A 21,259-nucleotide genomic window follows, 5' to 3' on the forward strand; every position below is an offset into this window, starting at 1 on the left:
ATAGAAAATAAATTATATTAGTTAAAAAAACAATTAATTTAAACTAAATAAAGAAATATAATGAATTATGCATTTGAAAAGACTAGTATGCTATTTAAAGAAATTAAATAACTTTATTATCATACAATGTATTTTTTTCTTAAAATAATAAAAATTATCAAATTAGACTGTAACACTTTTTTTCCTAATAATTCTTTCTATGTATCAAGTTTTTTAACATTTTATTTGTTTATTTTTTAAAACAAAAGAATTATCATAGCTAATTTTCATGCTAAAACGTCACTTCACCAACTATATTTAACCAAAAAAAAAACTAAAATTTTACTGATTAAATGGGAAAGAACACTATTCCGCTCTAACTTTTATTTAGCTGGTTTGTTATGAGTTATTTGCAATTAGTTTTAAATAATTAATTATATAATAATATATTATTATTTTAATTAAATTATTAAAGTCATTAATTAAAATAATAAAATATTAATACAATAGATTTTGATAATTTTATTTGGTTATAAATAATTAGTATCATTCAATTTTATATCAAACATTATTTTTTTCATCAAATAACTAATCAAACAAGGATTTGTCCGTTTGACTTTAAAAAAAGAAGAAGAAGATAATCACATATTTAACTTTTATTCTATTTTTTTTTTTATCTAAATAGATAATCATGAATTAAATAAATCTAAAGACCAAGAATAAAGTGGATGGTTGAGTAAAAAGTAAAACATGATGAGCAATGTGATTTAGTGATTTACACAAAATAAATATATAAAAAAGCCTTGATCAAACAAGCCTTAGACAACTCAGAACAATCTGTGCCCTGATATTCACTTAGTTCAGTCTATTTTATGAAAATTTGCCCAACTATAAAATATGGTCTCCTTCTCTTTGCAAAGAAAACATTGAGAACTTCTCTAACATTTTTTTCATCTAGATTTGCATATCTTTTGCGTTTTTTTACTATCACTATCTCTCGTAAACAATGACTGATCCCGAAACTCTAAAAAAAGATCTGATGTTTTCGATTCTCCAATTTTTGGCTGAAGAGGGATTTACAGAATCCGCCAACAGGTACTTTCTTTGTTGTTGATGTTTTGTTATTTTGCTCTCCACTGCGGTTTTGTTTTATTTTGTGTTTAGATCTTTGGGTGATTTTCTCGTCAAACTTTATAATCTCACGACAATTGCAAATGTCACAATCAATTAATCATGATAAACAAAATGAATGCACCTTTAATCAGAAAAGAATTAAGATAATTATTCATTTCTCTATCTATAGGTAAATCACCTACTCAATCTCAATCTATATAGATAATTTATTATGCATAATTCATGAACAGCTTAAGCGAGATTCTTAGATCTATGCTGAGATTTCTTATAAATAAAACGAGATCTGTTTATTAATGTCGTTTATGCTAGGGTTTTTTCAATCATTATTAATCCCGATCTAAACTGAAATGGTTGTGTTTTATTTAGGCTTGAGCAAGAATCATCTATTTATTTCAATATGAAGTATTTTGAGAATAAAGTGCTGAGTGGTGACTGGATAGAAGTGGAGAAATATTTGTCCCGGTTCACAAGACTGGATGAAAATAGACACTCCATGAAGATATACTTCGAGATTCGGAAACAGAAGTATCTCGAAGCTCTTGATAGGTATATCAATTTAATTAATACATTTATTTATATATGTAGATCTAATTTTTATTAATTCCTTAATGAAATTTTGTGATTGCTAATTTTTGTGTTTAATTCAACTCCATGTACAGGAAAGATAAGAACACTGCAGTTGATATATTAGTGAATGAGTTAAAAGTGTTTGAGAAAGTGAATGGAGATTTATATAAGCAAATCACACAACTTATAACCCTATCAAATTTCAGGTACAAAATCATTGTTTTTATATTTTTGAAAAGAAAATTTCTCAACAAATTTGATTCAGTTCTATAAAACAATTGTGCTATCGTATTTATAACCTAACAACATTAAATTGTCTTTCCATTGTGTTTAAACTAATAATTTTAAAGGGTATACACATGCCTTGGTTGTACTTGTAAAGTGATAAGTATAAAAAAAAAATGTTTGGTCATAATCACTTATAAAAACACTTTGCAACCTCAATTTTAAGGTATAAATATTTGTCTTCTTTATATGTTTCATTAACATGTATTTTAAGGATATTCATTTGGATTCTCATTATGTTGGAGGTATATATATTGTCTTTTCATTATCATATTGTTTGAGAAGGAGTACATATTGTCGTTTAAAAGAGTGCATATTATCGTCTTATTTTAGTTAATAAAACGATAAATTGACCGAGAAATTAAATGTTTTCTTTATTTGTCAATAAAATTCAAACATAGAAAATCATCCAATGTAATTCTCCTGCACATATTATTTTCAAAAATATGTAGCTATATATTAGCCTAACAATTTGTTTTTTTTGCTCAATTATGGTTTTTGTATACTATTATTACATGTGACATAAATTAATATTTATTTTTATATATGTTGTTCTAAATCATATTAATCCTTACAAAGTATTTCTTATACTTAGAATTGGATAGAACTATTACATATAACAAACATTTTTTTAGTAACACAATCGCTTGAAAATATCTTGATTCCTAACTAAGTCGAGAAACTCATTATTACACTTGTGCAGGGAACACGAGTTGTTGTCTACCTATGGAGACACGAGAGCAACTCGTACAAAGTTGATGCTAGAGCTCAAGAATCTTGTAGAAGCTAATCCAGTTTTTATAGACAAGCTCACTTTTCCTTACATGAGGTCAGGAAGAATTAAAACTTTAATCCATCAAAGGTATGTACGAGCTAAAAAAGTTTCTAATATTAGAATATGTTTTATGTTTTAATTTATCATTCTAATTACATTAATATATACAGTTTGAACTGGCAACATGAGCAATGTAGGCATCCGAGTCCAAATCCAGAGACGAGGAGTTTAGCCATTGATCATGTCTGCCCCCCTCCAACTGCTGTGATTCCACTCCCATATCCTCCTCTTGCTCCGACGCCAGCTCCAGCCATTGTTCTCCCCATTAGGCCTACTCCTAATTATGTACCAATAAGGGCGGTATGATATATATAACTTAATTAATATTAATACATATGCTAGCTATTATATATTGAACATTATCTTCAACAGGGATTTTATTTTAATCCAGTTCAAAAAAGACTTAGAATTGAACAATCTTCTTCTACTTCTTATGTATATATATAACTAAATAATCAAAGTTTAAATAATAATATATATATACATTATAACAAATATATTTATGTTACACTTTTGTTAATTTGACATGTTGATAGTCTGGAGTGAATGCGCCCATGAGCAGAACTACTGTGAATGTACCAGATCATACAATAATAATAACGCCTCAACAAATTACTGAACCAGACCAATGTCTAATTGTTACCATGGAAGACCCTGACAATGATTCCGCCATCAAGGTGATTTTTTTTTTATTTGTATCGAATAATTTTTATTACCATGAAATATAATTTTATTTTTGACAATTTAATTATATATAGGTTGGCAAGCTTATATACAATAATAACAAGGCATTATTAATAATTAATTATAAGATTATATTACTAATTCTTAATGTGTAACTATTATGCAGATATCAAAACGAATCAGTTGCACTGGCTGCTCATCCACGTGAGCCCAACCAATTTGCGGTTGGATTGAGTAATGGATCGGTCAAAGTCATACAACCAGCAGGAGGCAAGTGGGGAGAGTATCTTATCCATGATCCCAACCAACTCTGTGTTGTTCCAATGACCATCCAATATCCAAATCAATAAGATAAATCATTTAAACAAAACATTGATTTTTCATTTCATTATGTTTGATTATCAGATTTTGCCCATTTTTGGTATTTATTTACCTTTATTTGCTTGCATGTTCAAAACATTTGATTTTGGTATTGTTTTCTTTCATTATTGTCATTTTCAATTTTTGCTATTTATTTACTTTAATTTGGAGAATATTGAAAATATCACAAATTCTTGCAAAGTTATGATTTTTGCTTTCCTCATTTTCAATTGTTAGAGGCAAGTTAGTTGGAAACTTTGGTCACCAATTTTTAGTGGATATATCATAACTAGCATCACCGTGGCCTGATATGGAGACAATTGTGGATCTACCGTACTAGGCTATCTCAGTTGTAGTCGGGGTGACCCACTTGCTGAAAATGTGATAAACCTTTAGCAATAACGGTCTTAGAAGGCTAGGATCTCTTCTTCGTCTCCGAGAACTATCCTGTCAGTCATTCCCGTACTTTATGTTTAGAATTTAAAGGAACATTTATATATTTAAATGAATATATATGGTCGTCATTGATTATAATAAGTCAATATTATGTGATCTAAGGATGTTTGAGATTTGACTTAAGGACGTTATTGTTATGAATGTTAAATTGTGGATACATTGCGGTATTTCTAATTTGATGAGGGGCCAAATTAGAAATTAGCGTAATAAGGCCGTCATAACGGTTATGGTCCCAAAAAGGCAGAAGAAATTATATAGGGAAGTTTGGTTGATAAAAATAAGGTGAACTTAATTTTATCACAAGCTCTCTCTCTGAATCCCCATCATCGGAGAAATAAGGCTAAAAGATTTCTGCTCTTTTGAAAGACCATCTCATCTAATCATGTCTAAGGATCTAGGTATGTATATCCCGTTTTTGTTTTTCATATCTCAGGAACAAGAATGAAGATCTAGGGTATTATAGTTTATGATTTAAGTTTATTGTGAAATTATTTTAATCAATTCCAACAATTGGTATAAGAGCCCAACTTGTTCTTGAATTAGAAAGACTTATTCTTATACATGAATTTAGGGAGACTTGTTTTTTCATGAATTTAGGGGAAAATAAATCATTGGTTTATAATTTTGAAGTTTGTTGTATAGAGAAACCCTCTATCCTAAACCCTAAATTGAAGTTCTGCAATCATAAGTTGAAAGGTAACAGTTTAAAAACCTTAAGTTGAAATGTATGATGAATATTTTATTTTTGGGAAATAATATTATTTCAATTCCTTGAAATAATTTTATTTCATTATCTTTTTATTAAAAGAATGTTCGGTAAAATATTTTATTTTTGGGAAAATAATATTATTTCAATTCAAAGAAAATAATTTTATTTCATATCTTTTATTAAATTATTAAAAGAAAGTTCGGAAAAATAAATAATATTATTTCAAAAATAATATTATTTCAATTCCTATTTTAAAGGTAATAATTTTATTTCATTAGATAAAATATTTTATTTTTGGAAAATAATATTATTTAAATTCATTCTTATTTTAAAGGGAATAATTTTATTTCATTATCAAAGTTCGGTAAAATATTTTATTTTTTGGAAAATAATATTCGGATAAAATAATATTATTCAATTTAGGATTTTTTAAGAAATAATATTATTTATTTACTTAAATTAATATAAGAAAGAGTAGAACTCTTTTAATTTTATTTAGGTTTTAATCTTATTAAATTAAATAAGTTAAGTTATGACGTCACCAAAGTGACCTCTCTGATTTATGGTTTAGTTTGTTTAAGTTCGAATTTTGAATGTTTGTAATGGTAAATTTTAATGTGACTACATAATCGGCCAAAGAAAGGTTACTAGTTGACCGAAGTTCACAATTACCTGTGATAATAAGCACGTAACAATTATAAAGATTTTTTCATGAGAATATCAAATCATTCCAAAGAAAGATTTGTTATTGGTCATGCATTATTGTTAGTGTTTAATTATTGCAACAAAATATCACTAGCAGTTAAATTTCATTGTCCAAAGACTTGAATTTAATGGTGCACTAGATATTTTGGATGAAATTTGCTGATTATTTTAAATTTGATTGAAAATTAAGAATTGAGCATGTTAGTTACAATGTAAATTATGTTTTCAGCTAATGTTGCAAATATTAATGCCAACTTAAGTTCAGTCCCATTCCTTAATGGCTCTAACTTTAAGGATTGGAAGGAGAACATTCAGATAGTTCTCGGTTGCATGGACATGGACCTTGCGATACGGACATAGCAACCCACTACTCCTACGGTTATTAGCTCTCCTGAAGAGAAGGCTAAATTTGAGAAATGGGAATGCTCTAACCGCATGAGTCTTATGATCATAAAGCGTGCAATTCCGGAGGTGTTCAGGGGTGCTGTGTCTGAAGACACCACCAATGCTAAAGATTACCTTGCAGAAATTGAAAAGCGCTTTGTTAAAAGCAATAAGGCTGAAACAAGCACTACTCTTAAGAGCTTGATTTCAATGAATTATAAGGGCAATGGTAATATAAGGGAGTACATCATAGAGATGTCTAATCTTGCATCAAAACTTAAGGCACTAAAGCTTGATTTGAATGAGAATTTACTTGTGCATCTCATTCTAATTTCTCTTCCGGTTAAATTCAACCACTTTAAGATCAGTTTTAACTGTTAGAAAGAAACGTGAAACTTGAATGAACTAATTTCTCATTGTGTTCAAGAGGAAGAGAGATTAAAGCAAGAAAGGACAGAATGTGCTCATCTAGCAAGCACCTCTAGGGATAAGGGCAAGAAAAGGAAGAATGTTGATGCTACCTAGGGTCCAAATGCAAAGAAAAAGGTTAACAATGACTGTTTCTTTTGCAATAAGGCTGGACATCTAAAGAAGGATTGTACTAAATATCGTGCATGACGCGAAAAGGAAGGTACATTTCTTAATCTGGTTTGTTCTGAAGTTAATTTAGCATCAGTACCTAGAAATACTTGGTGGTTAAACTCCGGTGCTACTACTAACATCAGTATTTCAATACGGGTTGCCCGAGCCATCGAAAGCCAAGTGATGCTGAAAGACTTATCTTTGTGGGCGATGGAAAATCGGTAAAAGTTGAAGCAAATGGACACTTTAGATTGTTGCTTAGTTCTGGTTTGTATTTGGACTTAAAGGATACTTTTATTGTACCTTCGTTTAAACGAAATTTGGTCTCTATTCGTTATTTGGACAAACATGGTTATTCTAGTTTGTTTGGAAATGGTCAATTTAAGTTATCTATTGGTACTTCGGATGTTGGAACCAGTTCATTAATGCATTATGACAATATTTATTTACTTGATACAATTGTTTTATACAATGAAACCCTGAATGTGGAATCAAGAGGTACTAAATGAAAGCTAAATAATAATAATTGGGTACATTATGGCACAAACGCTTATGTCACATCTCTAGAAATAGAATTGAACGTCTTGTGTCAGATGTGATTCTAAATTCCATTGATTTTACGGACTTTAATGTCTGTATTGAATGTATTAAAGGAAAACAAACCAAAGATAGAAAAATTGAATGCATATAGAGCTACAAAAATACTTGAGTTGATACATACGGATGTTTGTGGGCTGTTTCCGACTCCGTCTTGGATTGGTCAGCGATATTTTGTATCATTCATAGACGATTTTTTTAGATATGCATACATTTTTCTTATTCAAGAAAAGGCTCAAACATGGGATGTGTTCAAGTCATTTAAGGTTGAAGTTAAAAATCAACTCAATAGAAAGATAAAAAAAGTTAAATCCGATCGTGGTGGTGAATACTACGGTCGGTATGACGGTTCAAGTGAACAACGTCCAGGGCTTTTCGCCAAATACCTAGAGGAGTGTGGTATCGTTCCTCAGTACATCATGCCAGGCTCTCCAAGCATGAATGGTGTAGAAGAAAGATAAAACCGTACTTTACAGGATATGGTGAGGAGTATGGTTAGCCATTCATCCTTACCAATGTCACTCTAAGGTGAAGCACTAAAGACTGCAGCATACATTTTGAATAGAGTACCAACAAAAGTAACGACTAAAACCTCTTATGAGCTTTGGTCAGGGAGAAAACCCAGTCTAAAACATTTTCATGTTTGGGGATGTCCAGCCGAGGCAAATCCTTATAAGCCTCATATGGATAAATTGGACCCCACAATTAGTAGTTATTTTATTGGCTATTTTGAACGATCAAGGAGCTATAAATTTTATGATCCCAACTTAAAGTCAATTTTCGAGACATGAACAACTGTATTCTTTGAGGATGTTGAGTTTGAGGTGAAGAATCAAATAAATGATTTTGTCTTTGAGGAAGAGTCAACTTCTAATTTGGTTAACAAGGAGTTGACTCCTATTCCGATTTGTATGGACAATGATCAAGATTCTCATCTGATCATTAATAATATTGGAATAATTCCAGAAAATCAAGACAATGTTGATCTCCCAGAGGTACAAACTCAACCACCTCAAGAAGAAAATATTATTGAGGAAGAAGTGCCATTACGGTGATTCACAAGAGTAAGGAGAAGTACTATGTCGGATGAATATGTATTTCTTCAAGAACATGAGGATAATCTTGGCATTATGGAAGATGAACCAATAAACTTTCATCAAGCCATAAATAGTTCTAATTCAGAAAAGTGGATTGATGCAATGAATGAAGAGTATAAATATACGTAAGACAATAAAGTTTGGGAACTTGTCCCATTACCAAAAGGGGTGAAGCCTGTTGGTTGTAAATGGATTTTTAAAACCAAACGGGATTCTAAAGGTAATGTGGAAAAGTATAAAGCGCGTCTTGTGGCTAAAGGTTTTACTCAAAAATACGGGATTGGTTATAAAGTGACTTTTTCTCCGGTTTCAACTAAAGACTCTTTTAGAACAATCATGGCACTCGTTGCACATTTTGATATGGAACTACATCAGATGGATGTAAAGACAACATTTCTCAATGGAGAAATTGATGAAACAATTTATATGGTGCAACTAGAAAACTTTGTGTTAGGAGATTCAAGGAATATGGTTTGCTAATTAAAGAAATTCATCTATGGACTCAAACAAGCGTCTCGTCAGTGGTACCATAAATTTCATGAGGTAATTCTCTCATTTGGTTTTGGAGGGAATTTAATTGATGATTGTGTGTATCACAAATTCAATGGGAGTAAACATATATATATAATTTTATATGTTGATGAAATTTTGTTTGCCTCAAATGATATAGGCTTATTGCACCAAACTAAGACTTTTCTGTCGAGAAATTTCGAGATGAAAGATCTTGGTGAGACCTCATTTGTATTAGGGATCCAAATTAAATACATCGAGATCGTTCTCGAGGAATTATTGGATTATCACAGATGAGCTATATTGATAAAGTACTTAAAAAGATATGACATGCAAGATTGTAAATTAGGAAATACCCCAGTTACTAAGGGAGACAAATTTAGTCTTCAACAATGCCCTAAAAGAAATTTGGAAATTCAAGAAATGCAAAAGATTCCATATGCTTCGGCAGTTGGAAGTCTAATGTATGCTCAAGTTTGTACGCGTCCAAATATTGCGTACATAGTTGGCGTATTAGGAAGATATTTGAGCAACCCAGGTTTGGATCACTGGGAAGCAGCTAAAATGGTTATGAGATATCTAAAGAGAACTAGAAGTTACATGCTCACATATCGGAGGTCGGACAATCTTGAGATCATTGGGTATTCTAACTCTAATTTTGCGGGATGCCAAGATAGTTTAAGATCCACTTCGGGCTATGTATTCTTGTTGGCTGGTGGAGCGATCTCTTGGAAGAGTTCCAAACAAGGACTTACAACTTTCTCCACCATGGCAACAGAGTTTGTAGCATGTTATGAGGCATCAAATCAAGCAATATGACTAAAGAATTTTGTCACTGAGCTGCGTATTTTGAAAGGGATTGAAAGACCCCTTAGGTTATTTTGTGACAATAATTTAGCTGTGTTATATATCGATATAAAGTTCCTAGTTGTGAAGGAAAGAATACAAAGTGGTCAAATTTCTATTGAACACTTGGGTACAAACTCCATGATAGCTGATCCCTTGACAAAGGGTTTTCCGCCTAAAGTCTTTCATGAACACACTACTAACATGGGTGTTTTAGAGATGGATGATCTCTAGGTTAAGTGGGAGTTTGTAAATTCAATTGTCTTTCAGTTTGTTCTATGGATATTAGGTAATTCAGTTTCTGATCAGATAAAGTATTGTACGGTTTATGCATTTGTTACAATAAAGTTAAAGTTTGATCTCACTAAAGTTAATGTAGGACCAGTTGAAAATTGACATGAATATATCACATTGCATGTAATTTTTCATGCCACAAATTCATGATTAATCTATGTCATTTAGTCATATTGATATTTGTGACCATTGAAGGTTTAGTTGTGATTGATACAACGAAGATCGCCTTGATCATTGTTAATATGATTAATGGACGCGATTGTTAATGTTCTCAAAATCGATGACAATACTGTGCACGATAAGGATATATTATTCATTTTTTAAATATATATGTTTAGTGGGAGATTGTTAGAATTTAAAGGGACATTTATATATTTAAACGAATATATATGGTCATTGATTATAATAAGTCAATATTATGTGATCTAAGGATGTTTGAGATTTGACTTAAGGACGTTATTGTTATGAATGTTAAATTGTGAATATCTTGCAGTATTTCTAATTTGATGAGGGGCCAAATTGGAAATTAGCGTAATAAGGCAGTCATGACGGTTATGGTCCCTAAAAGGCAGAAGAAATTATATAAGGGAAGTTTGGTTGATAAAAATAAGGGGAACTTAATTTTATCACACGCTCTCTCTCTCTGAATCCCCATCATCGTAGAAATAAGGCTAAAGGATTTCTGCCCTTTTGGAAGACCATCTCATCTAATCATGTCTAAGGATCCAGGTATGTATATTCCGCTCTTGTCTTTCATATCTCAGGAACAAGAATGAAGATTTAGGGTATTATAGTTTATGATTTAAGTTTATTGTGAAATTATTTTAATCAATTCCAACCCTTTACACCCTCGTCATTTTCAATATCACTCAAATCATCTAAAACTCTTGATTCTCTTGTTCGGTTCTCTCTCCTCTAAGCATATGTGGGAAACGAAAATCCATAAAAATATTTATAGGAGGGTGGTTGATGAAAATATAAAGTTTTTAGTCTAGGTAGATTTCAAAGACAACCCATTTAATAAATAAAAATAAAAATAAAAGTTTTAGTTAAATTTATTATTTTCTTAACAAATAAAATAAAAGTGTTGATCATATTAAGTAAGATGAAAACAAAATGTATTATTAAGTTACGGGTCAAATCTTAAAAATATTTTTGTTAGCAATTTTGTAAACTAAAATTAGGATATAAAACAAAAATATTTTTTCATGTAGCGGACTTGTCTCATATTTTCATTCCACTCCCAAGTTCGAGTTCGATCTCGAGCCTTAATTTTGGTACTCGGTCGAGCTCGAGTTCGAGTAGTTAAAATTTTTTTGAGCTCGGCTCGACTCATTTACCGCCCTACTCCCAACGTTATTATGACATTTGATTAATATATATATATATATATATATATATTTAATTTAAATCAGAAAACATGGATTGTTTTGATATGACATCTATTTATTTTATAAAATTAAAAGTTAAAATTTCATTAAAATGGTGTAAATGTTAAATTTAATAAAAATATTTGAACATTTTTATCAAATTGAGCACAATTCTTAAATATTTTCATATTTATAATTTGGTGATGAAGTTTATTACAAACTCTTTCCTTTTTACCTTTAAAGGTCAGGTTTTAAAATTGACGTATAAATATTATTCTTAATTTATTTCGGCCTATTTTTGTTGACCAATAATTGACTCATACTTCGGTCCCAAGTAAAGATGGTCCAAATTCAATTTTATTATTCTGAATTGCGTCCTTAAAGAATTTTTCTTCAAAAAAATTGAAAGTCTTGTAAAATAATTAAATTAGACTTATTAAATAAATCTCATAACTTACATTTTCGTCGATTCTCAGCTGAGATGGTAAATAAATGATAAATCTAATTTAAATCTCTTTTTAGTTTTTTTCGATTAAAACAATTTTTCGACAAAAGAGTCGCTACCTATTTATTTTTCGTAAAATTAGAAAATATATTTTGGTGTAAGACAAAAGGAATTAGAGATTCTATAAAATTGATTCGGTGCTTGGTTACATTTGAAAATGGCATCAACGCTATTTCTCACCCACCCGTCTAGTTATACAATCTACTATGTTGGCCTTTTTAGAAAATGTTCTCACATTTTAATTTTTTTTAATTTTTATTTGATTTTAACCTTGTTAACCGTGTTAAATATAGGGGCTAAGTATGTGACTCTTGTGATAATAATACATACCAGAGTAATATATAACATATGAATACATACAAGTAATGTATAATAGAGTTAATGAAACAAGCAAGCATATATATATATATATAATAATAATAATAATAATAATAATAATCCAAACAAATCATATGAGCATGTCCAAAGTGACAAAATATCTAAAACAATTTTATATTTGAAAATAATTTGATTGTGAAAAAAACCGATTTCACAAATTTTGGAAAAAGAGAATGAAGTTATGGATCTAAATGTCAAAATCGCAGCCAAACCTTACTGGATTTTTTTAATTTTTGTTGGAAAATTATTTTTATGTATTTTTAAAAAATAATTCATGCAAACCAAAAAAAAAATAAAAATATAAAATACAACAAACCAAACAAGCTCTGGGTCGGGGTCGCGGTCGAAGGCAAGATCGTGCGCAGAAAACTCGGTCGAGGGCGCACACGGAAATCTCGGTCAAAGCCACAGTTGGACCAATAATGATCAATGGTCGCTTTCTCGATCGAAAATCATGCTAGAGATTCCAATTCTCGTGTGGATAATTTTCTCGGTCAAAATAGGACACTGTCGGGCTCTCAGTTAGATGTCTTCTTTCTCGATAGCCCTAATATTTGAAATCTACTTAGAATAAAAATATCATTTAACATATCTACAACATAAATCCAACATCATACCATCATTCATAATATCAAAATAAAAGGAAAGTCAAAGAACTTGAATGTGTTCTTCACATTTCGTTTTTAGGACTACAAGTATCCAAATTTGTTACATACTACAAACAAGTGTTTGTGAACCCTTGTCCTCAAACAAGGGTCCAAGAACACAATCAAATCATAGACGAGAATTGCATTAGGCAAACCTATCAAATTACAATCATCCTATCATAAATGCGCCAATCACTAATTGTGTTAGGAAATCCTAACGAATTAAAGCTATTCTATCATAGATGCAAAATGATCACGAAAATTGCATTAGGAAAACCTAACAGATTAAAGACATTTTTTCGTAGATGCACCAATCACGAGAATTGCGTTAGACTAGCCTAATAGATTAAAGTTATTTTGTCATAGATGCACCAATCATGAGAATTGTGTTAGGTAAGCCTAACAGATTAATGCATCTTGTCGTAAATGCACCACCCTATCAATCGCGTTAAAGTAAGTTTAATTAAATTAAAGCCTTCTTTTGGAGACACATTATTCTTCTCCAGCATTGTGAATATAGATTTAGAAGGTCGACATCTAAATGCAAAAGTAAGAGATATCAAGGTTATACTAAAAATTAAGATGTCTCAAGGCAAAAGTAAGAGAGATATTGGTAAGAATAGTATAGAAAAATAGTCATGGTTGGCTATAATACCGAAGGAGACTTGACGATTATGTTTGTCAATAAACAACATTGGAGGTGAAGATGAAATCCAAGTCCACGCAATGACTACCCCTCATGAATCAAAACCAACCTGTAAAGAGATTTATACACAAGTATCTCGTGAGACTCGTCAGATTTAATCATTTACTCTATCGTTAATAAAACTAGGAAAATTCTCGTGCGATATAAATGGATAAAAATATAAACAAAAATTATAATAATATATATTAAAAAATTGTTAATACATCACAAATAATATATAAAAATAAAAATATAAAACTCTCATTTCATATTTTATTCAATTCGGTAAAACAACAAATCTTCTCACATATCTCATCACATATTTTTTTTCAATGAACCTCTTATCTCGTGACCTTACACTTTTACTTTGGTCTATAAAATATCTTATTCATATTTTAATATTTAGCATCGTGACCTCACACTTTGGTTAATCAAATATTTGATTTATATTTTATAACCACTTTCAATTGTTACCGGCCTATTATCCCTCGACAAACCACATCTTAATCACACTTGGTTAAAGGACTGTACTTATTTGTTAGGTTACAAGTTCAAAACATAAATAACCGTTTTAAGTTTATGGGCGGTCAACCCACATTCTGACCCAAGTTTCCATTACTCTCACATATATATTCAAATTAACCACAACTCTCAACCCGGTAAATCCGAATATTTTGAAAATTAAGCATAATTATATATATAGATTAGTTAGTAAAAAGGTTGAACTTATATTGTTAGGAATTTCCCGCGTTTATCAAATTTGGTGTTGAATTTAAAATATCAAGTCTTATTAGTCTAGTTGGTTAAAAAGTTATAATTGTTTTGTTAGGCTGTAAGTTCGAAACATACCTATAACATTTTTAATTTTATTATTAACCATTTTAAATTTATGGACTGATCAACTCACAATCCGACCTAAATGTATATTTACTCTCACATATATATCCAAATTAATCACAGCTCTCGACCCGGCAATCTCGACACTTTGAAAATTAAGCATAATTATATATATATATATATATATATATATATATATATATATATATATATATATATATATATATATATATATATTAGTTACTTAAAAAGTTGAACTTATAATGTTAAGAATAGTCCACGTCCATCACATTTTGTGTAAAATTTAAAATATATAGTCTTTTTAGCTTAGTTGGTTAAATGATTGTACTTGTTTTTGTTAGCTTGCAAGTTCGAAACATACGTATAACATTTTTTATTTTATTTTAATCGTTTCAAATTTATGGACGGGTCAACCCATGATCCGACCCAAACATCCATTTATTCTCAAATATATACATATTAACCACCGCTCTCAATCCGACAAATTCAAATTAAACATTATTATATAAATAGATTTAGGAATTTAAATTTTTGAATAATAATGAATTGTTATTGTAATTAAAATAATAGTAATAATTACTCAATTTAATTAATTATTAAGGTAACATTTTCCCTAAAATAACTTAATAAAATAATACATTCATGTACAAATTAAGCATATATATATATATATATATATATATATATATATATATATATAATTTGTTTCTAAAAATTAAAAGAGAACGCATGAGACCCTACATAAATAAATATTCAAATATATTTAATGAAATTAATAATATAAAAATGGATGAATAAATACATTTTTTATAACTTAATTAAGGTATTGATTATTTATATTAATAATAATTAATATATATATATAATAATAATAATAAAAGAATTAAGAATATGATTCCAAGGTTTGAAAATTATATATATATATATAATATATATATATATATATATATATATATATTTTGATAATTAAGAAAATAATAAATTATTGAAAATTAAGACAAAGTCAAGAATAAAGAGAAAAAAATAAAAGAAATAAAACATTCATTATTATTTTATTATTAATAATAATTTATAATTAAAGATAATTAAAGAATATCATGATTTATCAATTAATTTAATAATGGTTAAATTTAAAAATTTAGAATTTTAGTATTGTAGTCTTATTTATATATAATTAATTAATTATATTATATTTGGATGAATTATGAATCATGTTATATTACACTTAACATGATTGTTGATTAAAATGCGACCCGACACTTAATAAGTTTGAAAAGTTGTTTCCTCGCTTATCAGTTGGCTTCCGAATCCATATTTGAGCTGTTTACTTTTTTTTTCCTCTAACTGAAAATACTGGAGTATACCTCTCTCCTTTATGACTTGCCCACGCTGATTTGCTTGCTTTTCTAACATTCAGTGATTAGTAAAATCACAATTATTTCTTTTGTGTTACATATAGAATTTATGCGATTTTGATACATAAAACAACATTTAGATTTTCTGTGTTAATAACACATTTAAAATTTGGTACAATTTTAAGCTCACTTAAATTTATAATTATACGATTGTTAATTGGCCCAAAGGAAAATTAATAATTGGTCGGATTGCATATTTAAATTATGTACAAAATATTAATTTATAAAACATATTTGTTTCATAAGATTAAGACGGTCGTGTGTGTTTGTAACTATGCGGTTACTAATCGGTCCAAAGGAAGTTTAATAATTGGTGTAGTTACACACTTAAAGTATGTAAAAAAGTTATTAATTTATTAAATTAATTAATTGAAGCAATATCCTACCAAAGTAGACTCTCTTGTGTAAGTTAAGGTGAAAATGTAGTGTGTATGTAATTCATGCGGTTATTTAATCGGCCCAAATGAAGATAAATAATTGGCCAGAAAAATATTATGCAAATGTGGTATTAAATATGTAACAATTATTTGGTGTGCCATGTGAATAATTGAACTATCCAAAGATAACCAATTGTTTGACATGATTTATTGTTAATATTTGATTATTACAAAAGAGTACCGTTTACAAATTAATATTTAATGTCCAAAGACTAAATATTAATGTTGTGTTTGGTATCTTATGATGAAATATACAATTATTTTGAATTTATTTGAGTATGATTGATCATTTGTTTTGTTATCTAATTAAGTTAACACTTCTGCTTATACGGTTTTTCTTTTTTAACATCTTAAGTTCATTTTATATGTTAAATTTTAAGGGATATCTATTTTTTTTAAAGAACCATATCTATAAGGGTTAAAATTTCTAAGGGTATTATTAGAATAAAGATATCATAAAAAAACACACCATAATATATATTTTTATTTGTTTCTAATATTAAATGCATTAACGTTATAGTTATACTAATGTATTATCATGCATCTAATTTGAATTTTCTTATTCACACTTAAGTTAGTGATTTAAATTGCAGTTGTTTAAAAGAAGACTTAGTCTCTATATGATTCACATCATATTGTGTGTAAGAAAAATAAAGATTAAAACAAAATAACATAAATGGTGTTTACTTAACAAATACCTTAAAAGATGATAAAGTAAGAAGTTATAGAAATTACAAATGTTGCACCTAAAAGAAAAATCACTAAAGAAAGTGGTGCATAAAAAATTACATATTATAGTTTTTTGTTTGTCCTAATAGTAATTTTAACTTCGATACTCACACACATTTAATTATAAACTTCAGTATTACTATTTAAAGTAATGTGTTGATGTACGATTGACTTAGTTGTCAAAAGTCAATCGATGGTTAAAGAAACATTGGCGTGGGCATTGACAATTCAAATTAAATATGAGAAAATAAAGAAATATTTTAGATATTCTTTATTTGAAGATTGAGTTAGTTGTCAAAACCAATTGATGGTGAAAAAAATATCGACGTGAGCAATAATAATTCATATTAAAGATAAAGAAAAATAAAGAACTACTTCTTATACTTTTTATTTGAAAACAAAGATTTATGAAATATCTCCATATATATATATAAAAGTTCAAAATATTTTAGCATCTTAAATTAAAAAAATAATTATTGATTAAAAATTTTTAATCATGTTTTAAATTATTAAATAATAAGTTATTTTATTTAAAAAATATAAAATAAAATTTAAATTCCAATTATTAATTAAAATAATTGAATTGAGAATTATAAAATTACACTATTTTAAATTAAATTAGATTATATTTTTAATTCTAATATTAATAAGTATACTAAACTTAAGAATTAAAATTTACCTAAATTTTATAATTATAATTTTTTTTATATATATATTAATTTTCATGGAAACTGAATCATTATATATGAGTATGGAAATACTAAAGTAATTAAGATTTAAAGTTTAACAAACTTATGAAACCTAACTTAGGTTTTTTTTAATTTTTTATAATTTAAAATATATTAATATTTTTGATTAATAAATAGAATGATTTAATAAATGAAAAGATAATAAAATAATATTTAAATTTTTAAAATTATTTAAATAATTCAAAACCAACCGAACCATGTCCATGTCAACTCATTTTCTAAGTTAACTTTTGCTGACATAAGTTTAGGAAGAATAAAGACAATAAAAATTATTATAAACTAACTTAATTAGATTAAACTTTAATTAACATTAGATTTTTTTTTTTGTTTACAAATATAATTGGATTTTTTAAAATTATATATACAGTTTGAACCGCGCATCATTTGTGTAGGCATCTGGGCCCAAATCTATATATGAGGAGTTTATATGTCTGCGTTCCTCTAAACCTAAACCTAAATTTTGTTTTTGCTCCTCCAACTCCTGTTCTTCCGCCGCTTTGGTTCGGGCTCCCGCTCCCACTCGAGTTTCGACTCCTGTTCGGGTTTCGGCTTCCGTTTCTGTTCTCGCTCGGGTTTCGACTCCTAGAGCAACAAAGAACGACGTTTCTCAGTCTGCTGCAGTCACCACCTCAATCTAATCAGGGTAAGACATTTTCAATCGGGATAATGATATAATTCATCAATTCAATTAAATTATTCTTATTTCAACCGTTAATCTTTTGGTATCCTTGGTCCGTATTTATTTTGTTTATTTCTGATTAAAATACTCTCAGTTTTCAATATTTCATAAATGTTTTTCAGAATCTTCATAACAACCGTTAATCTTCATAACAACTCTGAGTTTGATCATGCAGTCCAAAACAAGTTGGAGATAGTGAATCTTCATCATCGGAGGTATCTTTATGTTGTCTAGAGTATGAAAACCACAAATGTTAAAGGAGGAGGTCTCACAAGTGTCACTCACTATCTCCTGGTAATAACTCAATATAATTCATCAATAAAATTAAATACTTTTTATTTTAGGTATAATGCAATGTTAATCTTTTGGTACAGTTCATCAATTCAATTTAATTATTCTTATTTCAGGTATAATGCACAGTTAATATTTTGGTACGCGGGTTTAATGTATTTATTTTGTTTATTTCTAATTAAATAACTCTATTTTTTCAATATTTCATTAATGTTTTTTTAAAAAATATAATATTTCAGGTATAAAAGGTGACCTTCATAACAATTTAAGTTTGACCATCCAGTTCCAAAACAAGTTTGAGTTGGTGAATCTTCATAATATGAGGTATCTTTATGTTCTCTAGAGAATGAAAAACACACATATGTTGAAGGAGGAGGTCTTACAAACGCACTCACTATCTCCTGGTAATAACTCAACATAATTCATCAATTCAATTAAATTTTTATTTCAGGTATAATGCACTGTTAATCTTTTGGTTTCCGTGGTCTAATGTCTTTATTTTGTTTATTTTTGATTAAAATATTCTCATTTTTCAATATTTCATGAATGTTTTTAAGAAAAAAAATATAATATTTCAGACTGACCTTCGTAACAACTCTGAGTTTGAACATCCGGTGCCAAAAACAAGTTTCGAGTTGGTGAATCTTCATCTGAGGTATATTTATGTTGTCTAGAGGATGAAAACCACAAATGTTGAAGGAGGAAGTCTCACCAACGTCACTCAATATCTTCAGGTAACGACTCAATATATTTCACCAATTCAATTAAATTCTTCTTATTTTGGATATAATGCATTGTTAATCTTTTGGTATGTGTGGTCTAATGTCTTTATTTTGTTTATTTCTGATTTAAATTCTCATTTTTCAATATTTCATGAATGTTTTTCAGAAAAATATAACATTTCAAATATAAAATGTGACAATCTTAATAATTTGAGGTATCTTTATGTTGTCTAGAGGATGAAAAACCACAAATGTTAAAGGAAGATGTCTCACAAGTATTACTCACTATCTTAGGGTAATAACTTAATAATCAATAATCGTTGTTCAAATATTAATATTAAATAGTTATACCTTCAATGTCACCATTTCAAATAATAATTTTTTTCCACAATCAGATAACAAATAATTGTCATTGTTTGTCACAGCCAAACAAGTAACTCCAGTCTCAAAATTCACGCTCGTTGGCATATTAATCCTCAAATGAACACTAGTTTTTAGCTGACAAACCCGAGGAAGCCTCTTGATCATCAATTTATTTGTCGGCCAATTCCAAACTTATGATTTTTCGATATTTTAAGAGACAAAATACCTAGTCCAGCAGCATTTGTAAACCCAAAATTACCCACCTACATATAATTAAAATTTCAATATTATATGTAGGTGGGTAGATTTGTGTTTACTAATGCTGTACGAGAAATTTTGTCACTTCCAAACATTGAGAAATCATAAATTTTGGACTTGACCAGCCAATACAATAAAGATTAATGTGTTTCCCAAGGGTTTTGGCAGTTGAAAACTAGTGTTCGTTTGAGGAACAATAAGTCGACGAACGTAAATTTTGAGGCTGAAGTTACCTGTTTGTCTGTGGCAAAGAATGTCAACTATTTTTTATTGGCTTGTGGAGGAAAATAATCTTGTTTGAAATGATAACGTTGAAGATATAACTATTTAATATTAATAGTTGAAACAACGATTAACTCGAGTTATTACCAAGAGATAGTGATGTTTGTGAGACCTTCTCCTACTTCAACATTTGTGCTTTTTCGTTCTCTAGACAACAACATAACGTTGTTTGGGATGGAGGACTCATTTATTAATATTTATCATATAAAGATGGGCGCGGTAATAGGCGATTTTCGTGTTTGATTGTTGGTTTATAACAAATATTTTAAAGAAATGGTTGATAAATTAATGAAGATGTTTTATTGTTGGTAGGTGCAATTGAAACTTAAGGGCCATGAAAAACAAATCATAGGGTTAACTTTTTCATGCATGTTTAAACTAATGTTAATATTATTTTATGTTTGTTTTGTTTCTTATTTTATTAAAAACTGCATTTGTAATAAATTATATATATTATGATATTGACAACTTTGTTTTTAGAGTTTGGATACATGGGAGGAAGAATTCCCTCTCTTTACAACTCTCGGGACGAGTGGCTAGTTTCACACTTACCAAATCCGCATCCTCGTGTCCCAAGGAAAGCAGCTCACGTTCCACCACGAACCGTTTACTTCATGTACCTACCAAAGAAAATAAATAATTTTTAAAATATTATTTATAAATTTTTTCTTATTTGATTTGTCACGTTTAATGAGTCAACAAGGGGATCTCATACTCATGAGATTGGCTGATGCAGTCTTTCAGATGGGAGTATAGGATTTTTTTAGTTCAATAGCTTAAGAATTTTGTGTCACATTGTACTCAATGTTTACATGCCTGCTCGTGTATTGATGGGATACAACTTTTTATTCTATATTAAGGGGACAT

Source organism: Impatiens glandulifera, chromosome 2 (genome assembly GCF_907164915.1).
Source record: "Impatiens glandulifera chromosome 2, dImpGla2.1, whole genome shotgun sequence".
NCBI lineage: Eukaryota > Viridiplantae > Streptophyta > Magnoliopsida > Ericales > Balsaminaceae > Impatiens > Impatiens glandulifera.